General features: G+C 42.7%; 2 protein-coding genes across 2 annotated transcripts in view; one reads left to right on the top strand and one right to left on the bottom strand.

Annotated features, from left to right (window-relative positions):
• RTF2 (replication termination factor 2) overlaps positions 1-13,072 on the bottom strand; it is a 64,243-nt gene that overhangs the window by 33,600 nt on the left and 17,571 nt on the right. The gene's annotated exons all lie outside the window — the stretch shown is intronic.
• LOC309534181 (beta-1,3-galactosyl-O-glycosyl-glycoprotein beta-1,6-N-acetylglucosaminyltransferase 7-like) overlaps positions 1-13,072 on the top strand; it is a 29,102-nt gene that overhangs the window by 11,518 nt on the left and 4,512 nt on the right. The gene's annotated exons all lie outside the window — the stretch shown is intronic.

Here is a 13,072-nt window from a genome sequence, read left to right as displayed (position 1 = left end):
AATACAAGCGCCACCACCAGCGGTAGCTTCTGGAAGGCACACAGCAGGGACCTCCACAGCAGCAGAGGCTCTCCCTGACAAATTTGCACCCCATCCAGCAGTGCTGCTCAAGGGATTAGGACTGCCCTGAATTTGCCCCCACTCCTCAAAAAATCAAGTTGCACATTAACTAGAGAAGCAACCAGTGTATATACAGTCTACCACCATCCTGCAACTAAGTGAAGAATCTGTGGTAAAAGCTGAAATTCAGTGCACCATATGCCTTGATTCAGATGGAAGGAAGAATTAAGCCCGTTTACTGAAAAGAAAGCGGCAGTGAAGGAACAGATGGCACTGAACAAAGACATTCAATTATTTCAATTGAATGCCAGACATTATATATGTTTTGAAGTGAAAGTTTACAAGAAGGCTTACAGGGAGAAGGTAATTTTATAAACTATTAAATTAATTATTGCCTAAGATTTTGAAACCAAATTTAATTATAACTGTGATGGCTGCAAGTTTTCTAATGTCAGGTAAAAAAAAAAACCCCTGTACTAAATGCATGGATCTGTTTTTGTTTGCGTGTGTGCTTGTGGTTTTCAGGACAGAGATTTGTATCTGAATGCTTGTTGTTGTTGTTTTAATTTAAGATGAACATGTTAGAACAGGGATGGTCAACAGAAGGCCCAAAGGTCAGATACAAGGCCCAAAGGTCACAAAACAATTTTTTTTTTACTGTTAATAAAAGTGTGTGAAAAGTGACCTATTGTTTCACTTGTAAGAGAAGGGGAGATTATTTTTGAAGCACTGAAAAACAGTTTATTTCCACACTTTAATGTTTTACCTCTCTGAATTTTATATAATAAAATGCTCTAGCAATGCAGGTGGTGCATGTGCTCCATAACTGACTGCTCACAAGCCAATGAGTAAAGCCTTACCAGCTATGAACGAATCTCATCAAGTCACAATATATTGTTGCAAAGGTTGTGTGCCATCCCCAGAATCTGCCGAGCAGCAGCGAGATTCTAGGGGGTTCTGGCTGCTTACCCAGAGTCATGTTTCCGCTGGGAATCAACCCACAGCAGAGACTGTCATGTCTTTAATAAATATGGTTTATCAACGCATATTTACACCTGGCTCTACTTTGGAGAGAGGTCAGAGCAATACATCTCAAGAAGGAACTCCTCCCCACAGCAGTGCCACATCTGATTCCAAGACATCTCTATGCCTCTGTGCCAGCCTGCCAAAGCACCCACATTGAGTTCTCCCTACTTCCTCCTCCTTGTTCCCTGAACACCTCTTGCCAAGCAATTCCTCCCCTTCTGCCTATTTGCCAAGCCTAGTTTTAAAAGGTGACATTTTCCCTGTAATCCACACCCTTGCTCTGGATTTCTCTGTGATGAGCCATCAACACCTTTTGTCATGCTCACGGCCTCTATTCTGTGAACTGCCCTGAGATTTTTTAATGGAGGCGGTGTATAAATTTAACAGATAAAAATAAATAAATATCCGAGGTGAGGCCCTGGCCTGGAAAGGAAGCTCAGCCTATATTTTTCCCCGCTGGCCCGGCATCTTCCCTTCAATACTCCAAATATTATCTACATTCTACCACTTTACTAATTTCTAACATTCACTAATTCTAAATCTGTAACAATGTATTTCTAACCACCACCACCCGGCTTTCCCCCCTTCGGCCCACCGTTTAAGCATGCTTAACTCTGTGCTGGATATAGGCCTGTGTTCAAAAATTGTTAAACCCACTGTCGCCTGCAATCTCAAGTGTTGCAAGTCTATTCTACCATCTCATTCCGCTGAAGCTAGCTGACTGCTAGTTTTATTGTCCTTACATTCTAAGCAGAAGATGAAAAGTTTGGAAATGAGCCTAAAAAGACATTATTTAACAAAGAAGGTTCAGAAAAAAGATTACTCAAACATTTTAACCCCATTATAGCTATAAGTGTTTCACAAAAACTTGCTTATAAGTGAAAAAAAATCCTATGATGAGGCCTGCTTTCACAGAGACAGGCTTCATTTTAGGTATGGACCAAGTCTTGTGTCAATGGAAGCAAACACTTGTCCCTTTTAGATCTATCTTCCTATCCACCTCAGCCCTAATTCAGACTTGCAAGCTGAACATGCAAATTATATTTATTGGGAACTGCTGAAAGCTGAACTGCAAAGCTGTTTTATATACATGGTATAGGATGAGAGAAAGTAATCTGGATGTGACTCAGAAGCCAGATAATTTCTACTAACGCTGCACTTGATCACTGCCGTAATGATGGGCAAAAAGGAATATATGCCAGACAAACATTTTGCTTTCAGCCACTTAACAGAGTGTTCATAAACAGGATCTAGAAAAATAAAAAGCAGCCACAGGAAGGATGCGCCTCACCCAACATCTCTACACAATCATAAAACACTGACTTTGGGAATAGAGCTTTTTGTTTGCAGGACTCCACTGCTAGTCCTAGTTTGCAGTGAAAACCCTTGTTCCCTGAAAGCTACAGAGCAAAGCCAACAGAGCCCAATTCCTACCTCTGCTCAACAAGCTGATAAGGTTGTTTGGTAAGGTGGCAGCAGCACACAACATTTTTCTCAGACATGCTCCCTTTCCCCTCACCATCCCAGAAACAACTGCTACATTCACCATAGGGATCCAGCTCAACCGCCTAGATTAGCTGTTAGTTACAACAGAACATATATATTCAGCAGCCAAAATAGCATAAAAGGGAAAGTGTCTTATGTTCTACCTCCACAAGGAAACCAGAGTAATTCCCATTACAGTGAATTCCGAGGTTTCTTAGAAGCATGCCATCATTTTGCGCTTTGACAAATGCTCCTTTCCAGTTGAACACGGAAGGCTTTAGGAGTTATGAATGCCTTCAGCTATGTATACAATAGCGAGGCTTGTTCCTCTTTTATAGGTAGAGAATCTAAGCCACAGAAAAGCAGACCGTAGTGACATACTGTTCTACTGGGTTTCTTTCACGGCTTCAAAAAGGTCTCACTGTTACCAGCCAGCTAGTGGGGGTTACACCAAGTCTACTGTGAGGCAGCCAAATGAAGGTCCCACCACCACAGTGAAAAAGTAGCCAGGCCTTCTCTGCTTTGACCTGCAGCTTAAGCAGAAAGTCATCAGAAAACAAGCCATTAAACATTTTCCCACAACCACGAGAATTTTCTTTGGCAGTGGAGTTTATTTTAAATAACCTCTAACCTCAGGACCAGTCATCTGCTCCACTATTTATTTGGGAAACTAACCCCCATGTCCCTTGCTCTCTCAAGTATTTTTTTAAAAAGATAACATTAAAAAAAACCCCACACACATCAGGATATGAATCTTATATGCTTCATATCTTGTAGAGAATCACTGACGTACCAGACTTACTTCAAGGTGGGGGGTGGAATTGATATTTTGACTAGATTTAAGCTATAGAAACTGGCAGAAAGCTGCGACTGCAGGTGGGGATTTTTCTCACGCACATCAGTAATTTGAAATTAGCTTTTTAAACAAACCGCCGTAATGCTTCAGTTATGTTTCTCTTTTCAAAAGGGTGTTCAAACAAGGGACCATAGTGCTGGCTTTCTTGTGGGAGCCAGCACTGGATCATAGATCATAGAATTGTAGAGTTGAAAGGGACCCCACAAGTCATCTAGCTCAACCTCCTGCAATGCAGGAATCTCAACATGACAGATGACCACCCAACCTGCTTAAAAAGCTTCAAGGAAGGAGAGTCCAACACCTCTCGTGGGAGTCTGTTCCACTGTCGAACAGCTCCACAATGCTAAGTTTTAGAAACAAGGTCGAGAACAGAGAAAAATCAAAGGAAAGCCACTGAAACACTAGTTAGGACACTAGCAAAGTGTCCACCAGTGTGATGGGCTGTATTTATTTTCTGGATTTAGTGACTGGATGTGCTGTAAACAACAACAACAACAATAATATTTATACCCCGCCCATCTGGCTGGGTTTCCCCAGCCAATCTGGGTGGCTTCCAACCAAGTATTAAAATACAGTGGTCTGTTAAACATTAAAAGCTTCCCTAAACAGGGCTGCCTTCAGATGTCTTCTAAAAGTCTGGTAGTTGTTCTTCTCTTGACATCTGGTGGGAGGACATTCCACAGGACGGGTGCCACTACCGAGAAGGCCCTCTGCTTGGTTCCCTGTAACTTGGCTTCTCGAAGTGAGGGAACTGCCAGAAGGCCCCCGGTGCTGGACCTCAGTGTCCGGGCAGAACAATGGGGGTGGAGACGCTCCTTCAGGTATACTGGACCGAGGCCAGTTTAATGGTAATCTGGGGCTGTATCCCAGCTTTTCATGATTCCACCCCCTTATAAAAATGAATGCCTCTTCTGTAGGAAAGAACAAAGGAGCTGCAACTGAGAAGTAGCGAGTGAAATAACCAAGTAGTGAGTGGAGAGAGGTTACAGGCATAGGTGGGAAACTGAGTGGAGCCTGTCCAATGTCAGGAGCAAGGGAGCACATTTTACCTTTATGTTTTCCCCAACAGTAGCCCCCAAAACTTTATCAGTGGGAGCCATTAACTTATGTGGAAGAAGGCAACAGAGTGCTATGAAGGATCCCCCTACCAAGAGCTTTTTAATGGTGGAAACCCATGTCTGGATGCATCCCTTCCAAAGGAACCAAGCACCAGAAACCCAGTGCAACTAAAATGCACTTCAGTGAACCAGATATTGTACTGTACATACATATGATATTCAACACCATTGGCAAGAATGTGGTGAGCAGTAGGCCAGCAATTCCAATTACCTTTTGCCACTTTTTGCTGGTGCTATAGGGACTGTGAAACCCAGTTATAGAATAAAATAAGAAATGCAGCAAGGAATAAACACCTTCACCTTCCAATTACTGAGCCTTTTGAGCATATTGTCTTCATGAAGGCAACTGAGACAGCTAAAGAAACATAGCATGAAAGCAAAGATTCTCACCACAAAAAACAGCAGCACTCACAACAGCTTCCAAGGAGATCACGTGACCCATGGCTATTACGGCCCTCTTGTTAAAATTCAAAAATTCTGTAAATTGTTATCTAAATCAAGAGAAACAAATGTGGATCCCAGTGGCACGCAAGTGTATGAATAAAAATCTCCCATTCACAAAAGTTTGATTTAAGAACTGATTTAAAAAATCAGAACAGACCACATTTAGCTTGGGCCAATTGCTCTGTTAAGAAGAGAATATACTTGAACTAAACATTGAACTTGATTACTTCCAAGTAGACATGTATTGGGTAGCACTGCTAGTGTTGTGAATATTTTTTTAAAGAACAAATCTTTAAAATAGTTGATGTCATAAACGTGTGATCAGCTTTACTGTATGCACCTTATCGATTCCAGATGGTCTACTATACAGAATACAAGCAACTTATCATATCCATTGCTGTTTACTAGGGTTGTACTGTTCACTTAATTATCCTAGCTGCCTGTTACAGCTATAGGATTATGTGAAAGGAAACAGCATGATGCACGGCAGCCAACAAATTAATTCCATGTACAGTGGTGCCTCGCAAGACGAAATTAATCCGTTCCGCGAGTCTCTTCGTCTAGCGGTTTTTTCGTCTTGCGAAGCAACCCTATTAGCGGCTTAGCGGCTTAGCACTATTAGCGGTTTAGCGGCTATTAAAGGCTTAGTGGCTATTAAAGGCTTAGCGAATTAGCGACTAAAAGGCTATTAGCGGCTTAGCGGCTTAGAAAAAGGGGGGGAGCGGAAAATAATCGGAACACTTGCAAGACGTTTTCGTCTTGCAAAGCAAGCCTATAGGGAAAATCGTCTTGCGAAGCAGCTCAAAAACGGAAAACCCTTTCGTCTAGCGGGTTTTCCGTCTTGCGAGGCATTCGTCTTGTGGGGCACCACTGTATAACAAAAGACTTTGCACAATTTCTTTTTAAAGTCATAGCACATATGTAATAGCTGTTATTACCAAGTTCAGTATATCTGTATAGAGATTCAAATATTGCACCATCTCAAATGAGGAAAAATGTCTTGTCTGAAAGTCTTGTGTTTGTTTTTTTTAACCTAGGCATTTGGTTAAATGTGACATTTTAATTTTTGCCGTTGTTTTGCTGCTTGTCCACTTCGTGACAGAATTGTTAACTTGTTTATTGGACTTTTTAATATGATTTTGTAATTTTTTGTGTATTATTTTTATTATTCTGTTCCCTACTCCGGGATTCAAAACATTCAATGAAGAGCAGGATATAAATGCTGTAAATAAATAATAAAGACAGAAACCTGTGCAAAAGTGTGCATTATGATAAGATGAAATGAATCTTCTTTTCAAAACAAAATGCTTAAGATTACATTCAAACCTGCTGCATAAGTCTTTGTGATTTCATTTCATTATATGTACCTGCAACTAATTAATTAAGTACATTTATTAATTGTATTTCTATTCCACCTTTTTCACCAAGGAGCTCAAGGTGGCAAACATGGTTGTCCCACTCTTCATTTGATCCCCACACCACCACTCTGAGCGTAGGTTAGGCTGAAAGGCAGTGACTGGCTCAAGGCTACCCAGTGGTCTCTCAGGTTCAACAATCTCACCACTACATCAGCAACGATAAATCTAAAGATGCTCACAGGTGAACTCTGCTCTGCAGAAGCCTTAACTAGGTCTTCATTTGTTTCCAGTGTACATATCATTTTGTAATGCATTGATCTTTAGGCTGAAACTAAGGGAGACACTGGAAATAGTACAGAAGCACACTACATATGGTTCCATCAGACGTGTTTTGTTTTGCTCCCTCGAAATAGTTAAGTGTGTTGCGCTTCTTCAATACACTAGCATTTTACTTAGGTTCATAAACAAGTTACTTGGCTGGTGACCACTGGCAGGAAATGGCTTGTTTTGACTTTATATTCACAACGGCCTGGTGCACACATCACATTAAACCATCACATTAAATCATAGTTTATTTTAACTATGTTTCATTGTGACATGCAGACCAGGCCAATATGGGAATTGCTACGAAGTGGTTCCATCCCACATCGCAAAGAAAGTGTTTGCAAGTTGAAAAAACAGTTGGTTCTTCTCTCTTTCAAAATACTAATGGAGGGAGATGTTTCAACCATAGCCTAGTTACAGTGAGATAAAGGCTGTGTTTGTGTGTGTTTGTGTGTTCAGCAAACTGGGGGGAGGGGGAAATGGAAAATTGTTAAGAGGGTGAGTCACTACATCCCTTCAGAGAGCCTAGCAACTGGTACAGCTTCTGAGCAAAGTACAATAATTAGATTAGATAGGACAAGCGTTGTCCTCATCCAGAGCTTCCTTCCTTCTACTGATACGCATCAATGCTACTCATGCTTCAGTTGTTTTTCTGAACGTGCATTTACAAAATGAATCCAAAGTCTGCCCCAGCCCTTGCCCTCAGCTTGCAGCCTAGCAACAACATTCATGTTTGGTAAATCACAGTGAGGTAGTAGCGCAAATAAGCGACAGAATATGTAGTTACAACGAACCAATTTAATAAACTTCTGCTTCTCAAATTATTTTGATATAGCAATAGGAACACATTGATCTGGGTTTTGGACAGGCACTGCCAATGAGTTGTAGTGGCTATACCTCAGCTTGGTGGGAGAGCATCTACTTTACATGGAGAAAGTTCCAGGTTCAATCATCAACAAGGTTCACTATAAGGCTGAGTGTATGGGGTGATAGGGCAGGGGTACTACCTCTGCTGGGGGACATGCTGTGCTCTTTCTGGGGTAGCTTGTCCACCTTTGTTCCCCACCCTGCACTCAGCTCTCACCTGTGGCTCCTAGAAGCTGTCAGCATGTGACAGTGGCCACACCCTGGAAACGGCTTTAACTGGCTGGCTAAACCAGGTGAGGGTAGCTGATGAGCCTCAAACCCTCAGTGGTGAGTTAGAGGCTTGCCCTGTGTGCAGAGACAGGCTCTGGCAAATTGAGCAGATAAGACTAGTAGTGGATTCAACGATCAAGAAGGCGGTTTTTGCACGTGCTGTAGATGGAAGTGGATGATAGATGGGGCTCATCAACCTGGGATGGTAGCCCATCTAGGAGAAGGAGAACTCTGATCCTAAACATCTGCTGCCTTGTGGGACATCTTTGGGAGAAGAAAAGGCTAAGGAGTATGGGTTGTATGGGGGAGGTTTCACTCTGTTACTGTGTTCTGTTGCATACCATATCGAGGACCAATCCATCAGAAGGTGGGTGCAAACTTTCAAAATATAAATAATTACAATGTACAAGAGCTGGAGCAGTCATTGAGGCTGAGGTGGTACTTGCAAAGGTCTCATACGTGATAAAATGTTGTTCAACCACATCAAGAACGCGACCCAGCTGCCTGAAGGTGATGGAGGAAAAAAGCATTCCGACAGGCAGTTCTGGTAAAGCAGGCAGGTGATGGCTGCAGGCAATTTTTAGGGGCTGGAAAATAGGCCTTGCAGCTCCAGTAAGAATGCAAGAACACCCAGCATCCACTGTGACATGGACCCCAGAGCTATGGTCCTAACACTGGGAATGATTGGGTTCAAGAGGCACAGCAACAGCTAGCTGGGGAATCTTAATCTTATGAGGTTGTAGTGATGAACACCAGCATACCATTAAGGATGATGCATGGAGCCCAGGAACTGCACAATAGCAGAGAAGGTTGTTCCTCATGCAAAAGCCGAGGGGGGGGGAGGGGGAGAGAAAATGAATATAAAGAAAGAATGTTGATACTAACATTTAGCTGCTGAAACTATTCATCCTTTGTGGGAAAGGTAATCTTTTCCACAATATTTCTGAGAGCTACTTTATACCAACAGACTAGTCATCCATGTAACCCAGTATTATCTATGCTGACTATTAGTGGCTCTTTGTTTTTTTCAGTCTTGCTGCCAGATATCCTTTTAAGCTAGACATGTTGAGGATAGAGCACAAGACCCTCTGCATACAAAACATCTGCTTCAACCATTAAGCTATCGCTCTTCCCCATCATACCATTCACAACTATCTCATACACAAGCATTTTAAAAAAACAATTCTACCATACAAACAGGAGACTAGAAAGGAGAATAAGGCTTCTGAAACCATGGCAGCAAGGAAGAATCTGTTTGAAATGGTTTATCCCACCACTGTCTTATTCATCCCTGCTTAATACCACAATCTCCCCTTTGTTCTTCAACACTGTCCTTGCAATTTCAACCTTCTTTTGTAAAAAAAATTATCCAAATTAAATTACCTTGGTTCTTTGAAATCTGCATTTACAGTTGTCTAAAACAAATGAGCAACAGATCAGGAAAAAGAGAGAAGGGAGAAAGGAAAAGAAGATCAGGTGTCCTTGATATGGTATCTTTTGGGCACACTACACATCTTCACACAAAATTCCCATAGCTATTCATCTCAGAGGTAGTCAACTAGGTTGTCCTCCAGATCTGTTATACTACAACTTTCGTCATTCCTGACCACTGGTCCAGCTAGCTAGGGCTAATTGAAGTCCACAACATCTGGAGCCCAAAACACTGGCCACCCCTCATCTATACCTACACATATTTCTAAAATAATGCAACTTCCTGGTTGCCACAGCTCCAGGCTTCTGCACACTTCTGTGAGAGTTCTAAAGAACCCAGAACTTACCTCCAAATAAGTATGTATATGATCAGATTGCTGCCTGGACAAGAATTTTGTGGCAATGCTCTTTATTATTTATATTTTAGCATCATGGAACCCAATGTAGTGTACACATGGTTCTCAGGCAGCTGGCTAGACAGGCACTGGCTAGACCAGGGGTCTGCAACCTTTAAGACAAAAAGAGCCACTTGGACCCGGTTCCGAAAAAACAACAACAACTGGGAGCCGCAAAAACATTGCAACATTTAAAACAAATATAACACTGCATATATTGTTTCTGGCCTTAATGCTATATATACAGGATCGTGCAGTCAGCTGTCAATCTCAAGAAAAAAGGACAAATTAATAGCTAATTAAAATATTTAATTTACAACCAGGTAACCAGGTTAATGGGACTTTTGCTCCTGAACCTCAGTGCTCAGTGTCTGCACATCAGGGCTGTAAGACATCACCTTCATTTTCACACAGGCTTGCAAGCTGTCATCTGTGTGGCGTGATCGGTGTTTGTTTTTAATATAGTTCATGTTGGAGAAGACCTGCTCACATACATATGTGGAAGAGACCACAAGGGCCATCGAGTCCAACCCCCTGCCAAGCAGGAAACACCATCAGAGCACTCCTGAGATATGGTTGTCAAGCCTCTGCTTAAAGACCTCCAAAGTAGGAGACTCCACCACACTCCTTGGCAGCAATTCACCAAACTTTCACCAAACTTTCCCCTGCTTAAGTTTAAAAAGGGGCTTCGCTTAAAAAGGGGCTTCAGGCAACTAACTCCATGTGGAATTCCACGCAACCGCGACTGCATAATCAATGCCACAAAATGCCAAAGAAAATTAACCAGGGCCCCAGTGAACCATAAATCATAATCAGTGCCTGATGTAAATAATAATTAATAATGAGGGCCCAATGTCATCCTCGTCATTATAAAAATAATCCCTCTCTTCGCGCCGCCCAGCCTCCCAAGAAAAAAAACCCACTTCAAACGGTCACAAAGCACAAATTCCACGCGACCGCAACTTGCTATGCCCAATAACCAATGCCCCAAAATGCCATAGAAAATTAATCAGGGCCCCAGTGTACCATAAATCATAATCAGTGCCTGATGTAAATAATATATAATAATGAGGCATTCGTCATTATAAAAATACCTTTTTTGACACTTTTTATTATTTCTTTGTTTGACCCCTCAGAATTACTCCTCCTCATAGAAATAAACATTAAATTAACAAGTTACCCTTTTTTGAGTGTGTGTTCTTCACTCCCCTTCAAAACAGTGACCAGTGTATATGCCCCCTTTCAATGCAGCCTGCTTACAAAGGCGGGACGACAAAGACCAGCAATAAGCTGTTGCATAACGTTCCCCAAAAACTTTCCCCTGCCTAAGTTTAAAAAGGGGCTTCAGGCAACTAACTCCCACGTGGAATTTCCTATAGTAAGATGGCGGCCGCCTCAGAAGACCACATGGGCAGATAAGATGGCTGCTGGGACGATCCGGTTACCCAGCAACAGCACAGCTGATTCCAACGCTTTTGAAAGCAGCCGGCAAAGCAAGTGTTGGAGCTCCGAAGCCACAATGCTGCGCATGTGACCAAATAGCGAGGACTTACTTTGCTAGAGACAAGCCCTGACGCTACCACAAGCCTCCCTCTCTTCGCGCCGCCCAGCCTCCCAAGAAAAACCCCCCACCTCAAACAGTCACAAAGCACAAATCAGTAAACATAATAAACATTAAATTAACAAGTTACCTTTTTTTGAGTGTGTGTTCTTCACTCCCCTTCAAAACAGTGACCAGTTTTGAACAGTGGCTTCAGGCAACTAACTCCTCCGCCTCCTCCCCTCGCGCCCTCCCCTCGCCCCCGCCCCTCGCCTCCTTCCCTCACGCCCGCCCCTCGCCTCCTTCCCTCGCGCCCTCCCCTCGCGCTCGCCCCTCGCCTCCTTCCCTCGTGCCCGCCCCTCGCCCCCGCCCCTCACCTCCTTCCCTCGCCCCCGCCCCTCGCCTCCTTCCCTCGCGCCCTCCCCTCGCCCCCGCCCCTCTCCTCCTTCCCTCGCGCCCTCCCCTCGCCCCTCGCCTCCTCTCCTCGCCTCCTCCCCTCGCCACCGCCCCGGAGCCGCAGCAAAGGCTTTAAAGAGCCACATGCGGCTCTGGAGCCGCAGGTTGCCGACCCCCGGGCTAGACCCAGAGCTGCTTGCTCCAGTGAAGTGGTATTCTCATGTGTCTTCAGACTGTTCCCCATCTTTGTACACCCAGATGGAGAGCTGTATTTTGGAACTCACTACAGCCAGAGACTATGTAGGGATTCTGTTTGTGGTTAAAAAGAAAGCCATCAAATTCAATCCATGAACTATTATCCTGCTCCTGAAATAATGCTTAAAATCTTTCAGTTTATTTCTCAGCAAGAGGACAACGGGTGCAGAACAGCTATCTGAACAAATAAAAGTTAAGTAACATGGACCTTCCTTCTCTTATTCAAGACAGGACACATTTTTGCCTTCACAGAAATCTTTATGTCATCCACCACTTCTCACAGCACTGTAGACTTAGTGACATTTTGAAAAATGCTTATTACTCTGCACAACAAGCAGCTATAGGTACAGAATCCCTTCAGGCTATCCTGGGAACATTCACCTCAAGGGACTTTTTTTCTGCATTATGCACTTTCCATGACTTTATAATTTCCATGGGACTGCACACTCACTGCTCCCATAAGCTGGATCTGCCATTGTACATTATAAAGCTGATACGTCATACACCATGCCTGAAATTTTTCACATGTCACCGGTCCCAGCTGTAATGCTGTTAAGATTGCTTGTTTATTAGCCTGGGCCTTACTACATTTTGTTACAGTGCTTAACAAGAAACTCAGAATAAACAGAATTTCTGAGGAAGAAGCTTGTTTCACTATGGGCAGATAATAATATATACTAACCACTTCTTGGATAGCGAAGTTAAGGTTGCTTGAGAATGTAATAGCCAACCAAGACAAAAGCTCATGATTGAGTGAACTGGCTGCCTAGCAAAAGACTTATTTTCCAAGGCAGTTATTAAGCATGCATAGGATTGTTGGCAAGAATGGCACCCAATTAAAATTAATTGATCATGTCAGTCTTAATAAATTAATCTATCCATTAAATCCACAAAACTCTGTAGATATATAAACATTATTTTTAAGCGAAAAAACATATGTTGTGGTAGATTGTTCCCATCCCAAAAAATAAACGCCAATTTCTTTTTGTTCTGTTTTTTTGCTTAAGCTAATCAAGAAAAGGTCATGATCTTAACTATAGCAGATTCTCACCAACCCACACACTATCCCAATCATTTGAAATCATCTGCTTTACCTCTGACAGCTGAAGTTTCACCCCCACCCACTTTTGAAGTTAGTCTTCTTAGCCATAAAGATAGAAATTTACTTTTTTTAAAAAAGTGGTGTCAGGGGATGATTAGCTGCTTGTGCTTAAAATAGTGCCCCTTCAGAGTTTGTGCGACCCCAC

The sequence above is a fragment of the Podarcis vaucheri genome (assembly GCF_965113315.1).
Source record: "Podarcis vaucheri genome assembly, chromosome: 6".
In the NCBI taxonomy this organism is placed as follows: Eukaryota; Metazoa; Chordata; class Lepidosauria; order Squamata; family Lacertidae; genus Podarcis; species Podarcis vaucheri.
The sequence above is the reverse complement of the archived record's forward strand: the minus strand, read 5'-3'. Positions and strand labels throughout refer to the sequence as shown.